Source organism: Syngnathus leptorhynchus, unplaced genomic scaffold (genome assembly GCF_054491065.1).
Source record: "Syngnathus leptorhynchus isolate UIUO unplaced genomic scaffold, UIUO_Slep HiC_scaffold_55, whole genome shotgun sequence".
Taxonomy (NCBI): Eukaryota; Metazoa; Chordata; class Actinopteri; order Syngnathiformes; family Syngnathidae; genus Syngnathus; species Syngnathus leptorhynchus.
The window spans coordinates 383,108-390,000 of NW_028232022.1; positions in this window are offsets into that span (position 1 = coordinate 383,108).

Genomic DNA, 6,893 nt, shown 5'->3' on the forward strand with positions numbered 1-6,893 from the left:
GTGATCTTGTGCAAAAAGCCGCTCCCGAGCTCCAGCTGGAAGTGTAAAAAGAACCAGGCTGGATAAAAAAAGAACCGGGCTGGATAAAAAAAAAAGAACCGGGCGACCTGTTAAAATTGCTTAGCCGAGGTCCTGGAAGCCTAACACGGCGTGATCTTGTGCAAAAAGCCGCTCCCGAGCTCCAGCTGGAAGTGTAAAAAGAACCGGGCTGGATAAAAAAAAGAACCGGGCTGGATCAAAAAAGAACCGGGCGACCCGTTAAAATTGCTTAGCCGAGGTCCTGGAAGCCTAACACGGCGTGTTCTTGTGCAAAAAGCCGCTCCCGAGCTCCAGCTGGAAGTGTAAAAAGAACCGGGCTGGATAAAAAAAGAACCGGGCTGGATCAAAAAAAGAACCGGGCGACCCGTTAAAATTGCTTAGCCGACGTCCTGGAAGCCTAACACGGCGTGATCTTGTGCAAAAAGCCGCTCCCGAGCTCCAGCTGGAAGTGTAAAAAGAACCAGGCTGGATAAAAAAAGAACCGGGCTGGATAAAAAAAAAAGAACCGGGCGACCCGTTAAAATTGCTTAGCCGAGGTCCTGGAAGCCTAACACGGCGTGATCTTGTGCAAAAAGCCGCTCCCGAGCTCCAGCTGGAAGTGTAAAAAGAACCGGGCTGGATAAAAAAAAGAACCGGGCTGGATCAAAAAAGAACCGGGCGACCCGTTAAAATTGCTTAGCCGAGGTCCTGGAAGCCTAACACGGCGTGTTCTTGTGCAAAAAGCCGCTCCCGAGCTCCAGCTGGAAGTGTAAAAAGAACCAGGCTGGATAAAAAAAGAACCGGGCTGGATAAAAAAAAAAAGAACCGGGCGACCCGTTAAAATTGCTTAGCCGAGGTCCTGGAAGCCTAACACGGCGTGATCTTGTGCAAAAAGCCGCTCCCGAGCTCCAGCTGGAAGTGTAAAAAGAACCGGGCTGGATAAAAAAAAGAACCGGGCTGGATAAAAAAAAGAACCGGACGACCCGTTAAAATTGCTTAGCCGAGGTCCTGGAAGCCTAACACGGCGTGATCTTGTGCAAAAAGCCGCTCCCGAGCTCCAGCTGGAAGTGTAAAAAGAACCGGGCTGGATAAAAAAAGAACCGGGCTGGATAAAAAAAAGAACCGGGCGACCCGTTAAAATTGCTTAGCCGAGGTCCTGGAAGCCTAACACGGCGTGATCTTGTGCAAAAAGCCGCTCCCGAGCTCCAGCTGGAAGTGTAAAAAGAACCGGGCTGGATAAAAAAAAGAACCGGGCTGGATCAAAAAAGAACCGGGCGACCCGTTAAAATTGCTTAGCCGAGGTCCTGGAAGCCTAACCCGGCGTGATCTTGCCCGAAATTCGGCCTCTATACTTCCATTTTAGGTACCAGGCGCTCATAGTGTGTTGGTCCCACTAGTCAGTGTACTGGTCCCACTCGCTAGTGTACTGGTCCCCCTAGTCAGTGTACTCATCCAGTTACCCCCCGTTTTCCAAAACACAATCGGCACGTATAAGGGGGGGACTCCTGAGAGAGATGAGGTATATGCCAGCGCAACACCAATCCGCTCCGCGCTGGTTCCCATGTCGGCTACGGATGAATAAAACCAGCCTGTCCCCCCTGGAGCTCACGAGACACGGAAATTTTTTCTAAGTGCCAACGGCTCTTCCGAGCAAACGTGTCCGCTCCGGCTGGTTCCCCCGTCGGCCTCGAATGACGAAAAATGCCGGTCTCCGCCCGGAGCTCATGGCAAACGAAAAATTTTCTAAGTGCCAACGGCACTTGCGAGCGAATGTGTCCGCTCGGCGCTGGTTCCCGGGTCGAACCCGGAAGACGAAAAACGCCGGTCTCCGCCCGGAGCTCATGGCAAACGAAAAATTTTCTAAGTGCCAACGGCACTTGCGAGCGAATGTGTCCGCTCGGCGCTGGTTCCCGGGTCGAACCCGGAAGACGAAAAACGCCGGTCTCCGCCCGGAGCTCATGACAAACGAAAAATTTTCTAAGTGCCAACGGCACTTGCGAGCGAATGTGTCCGCTCGGCGCTGGTTCCCGGGTCGAACCCGGAAGACGAAAAACGCCGGTCTCCGCCCGGAGCTCATGACAAACGAAAAATTTTCTAAGTGCCAACGGCACTTGCGAGCGAATGTGTCCGCTCGGCGCTGGTTCCCGGGTCGAACCCGGAAGACGAAAAACGCCGGTCTCCGCCCGGAGCTCATGACAAACGAAAAATCTTCTAAGTGCCAACGGCACTTGCGAGCGAATGTGTCCGCTCGGCGCTGGTTCCCGGGTCGAACCCGGAAGACGAAAAACGCCGGTCTCCGCCCGGAGCTCATGACAAACGAAAAATTTTCTAAGTGCCAACGGCACTTGCGAGCGAATGTGTCCGCTCGGTGCTGGTTCCCGGGTCGGACCCGGAAGACGAAAAACGCCGGTCCTCGCCTGGAGGTCCCAGCAAAATCGGCGAAAAGTGTCAACTTTCGAAAAAAACGGCTAAGTGTCGACTTTCGAAAAAACGGCTAAGTGTCAACTTTCGAAAAAACGGCTAAGTGTCAACTTTCGAAAAAACGACTAAGTGTCGCCTCTCTGAAAAAACGGCTAAGTGTCGCCTCTCTGAAAAAACGACTAAGTGTCGCCTCTCTGAAAAAACGACTAAGTGTCGCCTCTCTGAAAAAACGGCAAAGTGCCCACGGCTCTGCGGGCTCGTGCATCCGACCCGCGCCGGTTCCCCAGCCGGCCTGAAATAAGGCAAAACCAGCCTCTCCCCCTGGAGCTCAGAGCCAATTGTGGCGAAAAAACGACTAAGTGTCAACTTTCGAAAAAACGGCTAAGTGTCAACTTTCGAAAAAACGGCTAAGTGTCGACTTTCGAAAAAACGACTAAGTGTCGCCTCTCTGAAAAAACGACTAAGTGCCCACGGCTCTGCGGGGCTTGTGAGTCCGCCCCGCGCCGGTTCGGCAGTCGGCCTCAAAAAGCGAAAAATCAGCCTCTCTCCCTGGAGCTCACCAAAAATTTGTCGAAATTTTTCTAAGTTCTCCTCGAGGTACCAGGGGGTGAGGTACCCGGGCTAAGATGCAGTACCTTTTTTGGTCTTCAGGTGCGCCAGAGTACAATGAAATGGTCCCAGTAGTCAGTGTACTCATCGACTTTCCCCCCGTTTTCCAAAGCACCTCCTTTACGAGTATGGAGGAGATGGTGCTGGTCTCCCCACGGCGTCGGACACGCCGTCCTCGACAGCACAAGGTCGGATAGAAGACCTGGAAAGCGCCGTGGCACGCGCTGGAGGTGGGCACTGTGGCGAAAAAACGACTAAGTGTCAACTTTCGAAAAAACGACTAAGTGTCAACTTTCGAAAAAACGGCTAAGTGTCAACTTTCGAAAAAACGACTAAGTGTCACCTCTCTGAAAAAATGGCAAAGTGTCGCCTCTCTGAAAATTTTCTAAGTGCCCACGGCTCTGCGGGCTCGTGCATCCGAGCCGCGCCGGTTCTGCAACCGGCCTAGAATGACGAAAAATAACGGTCTCCTCCTGGAGCTCACAGCCAATTGTGGCGAAAAAGTGGCAAAGTGCCCACGGCTCTGCGGGCTCGTGCATCCGAGCCGCGCCGGTTCTGCAGCCGGCCTAGAATGACGAAAAATAACGGTCTCCTCCTGGAGCTCACAGCCAACTTGGCAAAAAGTTTCTAAGTGCCCACGGCCCTGCTGAGCTTTGGCGTCCGCCCAGCGCCGGTTCCGCAGTCGGCCTCGAATGACGAAAAATAACGGTCTCCTCCTGGAGCTCACAGCCAACTTGGCAAAAAGTTTCTAAGTGCCCACGGCCCTGCTGAGCTTTGGCGTCCGCCCAGCGCCGGTTCCGCAGTCGGCCTCGAATGACGAAAAATAACGGTCTCCTCCTGGAGCTCACAGCCAACTTGGCAAAAAGTTTCTAAGTGCCCACGGCCCTGCCGAGCTTTGGCGTCCGCCCAGCGCCGGTTCCGCAGTCGGCCTCGAATGACGAAAAATAACGGTCTCCTCCTGGAGCTCACAGCCAACTTGGCAAAAAGTTTCTAAGTGCCCACGGCCCTGCCGAGCTTTGGCGTCCGCTCAGCGCCGGTTCCGCAGTCGGCCTCGAATGACGAAAAATAACGGTCTCCTCCTGGAGCTCACAGCCAACTTGGCAAAAAGTTTCTAAGTGCCCACGGCCCTGCCGAGCTTTGGCGTCCGCCCAGCGCCGGTTCCGCAGTCGGCCTCGAATGACGAAAAATAACGGTCTCCTCCTGGAGCTCACAGCCAACTTGGCAAAAAGTTTCTAAGTGCCCACGGCCCTGCCGAGCTTTGGCGTCCGCTCAGCGCCGGTTCCGCAGTCGGCCTCGAATGACGAAAAATAACGGTCTCCTCCTGGAGCTCACAGCCAACTTGGCAAAAAGTTTCTAAGTGTCACATCTCTGAAAAAACGACTAAGTGTCAACTTTCGAAAAAACGGCTAAGTGTCAACTTTCGAAAAAACGGCAAAGTGTCACATCTCTGAAAAAACGGCTAAGTGTCGACTTTCGAAAAAACGGCTAAGTGTCAACTTTCGAAAAAACGGCAAAGTGTCACATCTCTGAAAAAACGGCTAAGTGTCGACTTTCGAAAAAACGGCTAAGTGTCAACTTTCGAAAAAAACGGCTAAGTGTCGCCTCTCTGAAAAAACGGCAAAGTGTCAACTTTCGAAAAAACGACAGTGTCGCCTCTCTGAAAAAACGACTAAGTGTCGACTCTGAGAAAATGGCAAAGTGCCCACGGCTCTGCGGGCTCGTGCATCCGACCCGCGCCGGTTCCCCAGCCGGCCTGAAATAAGGCAAAACCAGCCTCTCCGCCTGGAGCTCAGAGCCAACTTGGCGAATATTTTCTAAGTGCCCACGGCTCTGCGTGGCTACGGCGTCTGCCCAGCGCCGGTTCCTGGGTCGAACCCCGAGGACGAGGAATGCCGGTCTCCGCCTGGAGGTCCCAGCTTAATCGGCGAAAATTTTCTAAGTGCCCACGGCTCTACCGGGCTCGTGCATCCGACCCGCGCCGGTTCCCCAGCCGGCCTGAAATAAGGCAAAACCAGGCTCTCCCCCTGGAGCTCAGAGCCAATTGTGGCGAAAAAACGACTGTCAACTTTCGAAAAAACGACTAAGTGTCAACTTTCCAAAAAAACGGCTAAGTGTCGACTTTCGAAAAAACGGCTAAGTGTCAACTTTCGAAAAAACGACTAAGTGTCGCCTCTGAAAAAACGACTAAGTGTCGCCTCTCTGAAAAAACGACTAAGTGCCCACGGCTCTGCGGGGCTTGTGAGTCCGCCCCGCGCCGGTTCGGCGGTCGGCCTCAAAAAGCGAAAAATCAGCCTCTCTCCCTGGAGCTCACCAAAAATTTGTCGAAATTTTTCTAAGTTCTCCTCGAGGTACCAGGGGGTGAGGTACCCGGGCTAAGGTGCAGTACCTTTTTTGGTCTTCAGGTGCGCCAGAGTACAATGAAATGGTCCCAGTAGTCAGTGTACTCATCGACTTTCCCCCCGTTTTCCAAAGCACCTCGTTTACGAGTATGGAGGAGATGGTGCTGGTCTCCCCACGGCGTCGGACACGCCGTCCTCGACAGCACAAGGTCGGATAGAAGACCTGAAAAGCGCCGTGGCACGCGCTGGAGGTGTCACTGTGGCGAAAAAGTGACTAAGTGTCAACTTTCGAAAAAACGGCTAAGTGTCAACTTTCGAAAAAACGGCTAAGTGTCAACTTTCGAAAAAACGACAAAGTGTCACCTCTCTGAAAAAACGGCAAAGTGTCAACTTTCGAAAAAACGACTAAGTGTCAACTTTCGAAAAAAACGACTAAGTGTCACCTCTCTGAAAAAATGGCAAAGTGTCAACTGCGAATGTGGTGGTGCATGGAAGGAAGTGGAGGACGGCCGCCTCCTTAAACACAGGCCGAAGAGGAGCGTCAGGGCCGGCTCCTTAAACACGGACCGAGTGTCGCCCTTAACACAGACCAAGCGGAGGACGGCCGCCTCCCTAAATACAGGCCGAACCGGAGCGCGAGGGCCGCTCCTTAAACACGGACCGAGTGTCGCCCTTAACACAGACCAAGGGGAGGACGGCCGCCTCCTTAAACACAGGCCGGAGAGGAGCGTCAGGGCCAGGCTCCTTAAACACGGACCGAGTGTCGCCCTTAACACAGACCAAGCGGAGGACGGCCGCCTCCCTAAATACAGGCCGAACCGGAGCGCGAGGGCCAGGCTCCTTAAACACGGACCGAGTGTCGCCCTTAACACAGACCAAGGGGAGGACGGCCGCCTCCTTAAACACAGGCCGAACCGGAGCGCGAGTGTTGCTCCTTAAACACGGACCGAGTGGAGGACGGCCGCCTCCTTAAACACAGGCCGAACAAAATGACACAAAGTGTCAACTGCGAATGTTGTCCATCCAAGGAAGGAGCGTGATGCCCGGCCGGCTCCTTAAACACAGGCCGAGAGTCGCCCCGGACGGTCCGCCTCGCGGCGCCCGTCCGCTCGGATAAAATGACACAAAGTGTCAACTGCGAATGTTGTCCATCCAAGGAAGGAGCGTGATGCCCGGCCGGCTCCTTAAACACAGGCCGAGAGTCGCCCCGGACGGTCCGCCTCGCGGCGCCCGCCCGCTCGGATAAAATGACACAAAGTGTCAACTACGAATGTTGTCCATCCAAGGAAGGAGCGTGATGCCCGGCCGGCTCCTTAAACACAGGCCGAGAGTCGCCCCGGACGGTCCGCCTCGCGGCGCCCGTCTGCTCGGATAAAATGACACAAAGTGTCAACTGCGAATGTTGTCCATCCAAGGAAGGAGCGTGATGCCCGGCCGGCTCCTTAAACACAGGCCGAGAGTCGCCCCGGACGGTCCGCCTCGCGGCGCCCGCCCGCTCGGATAAAA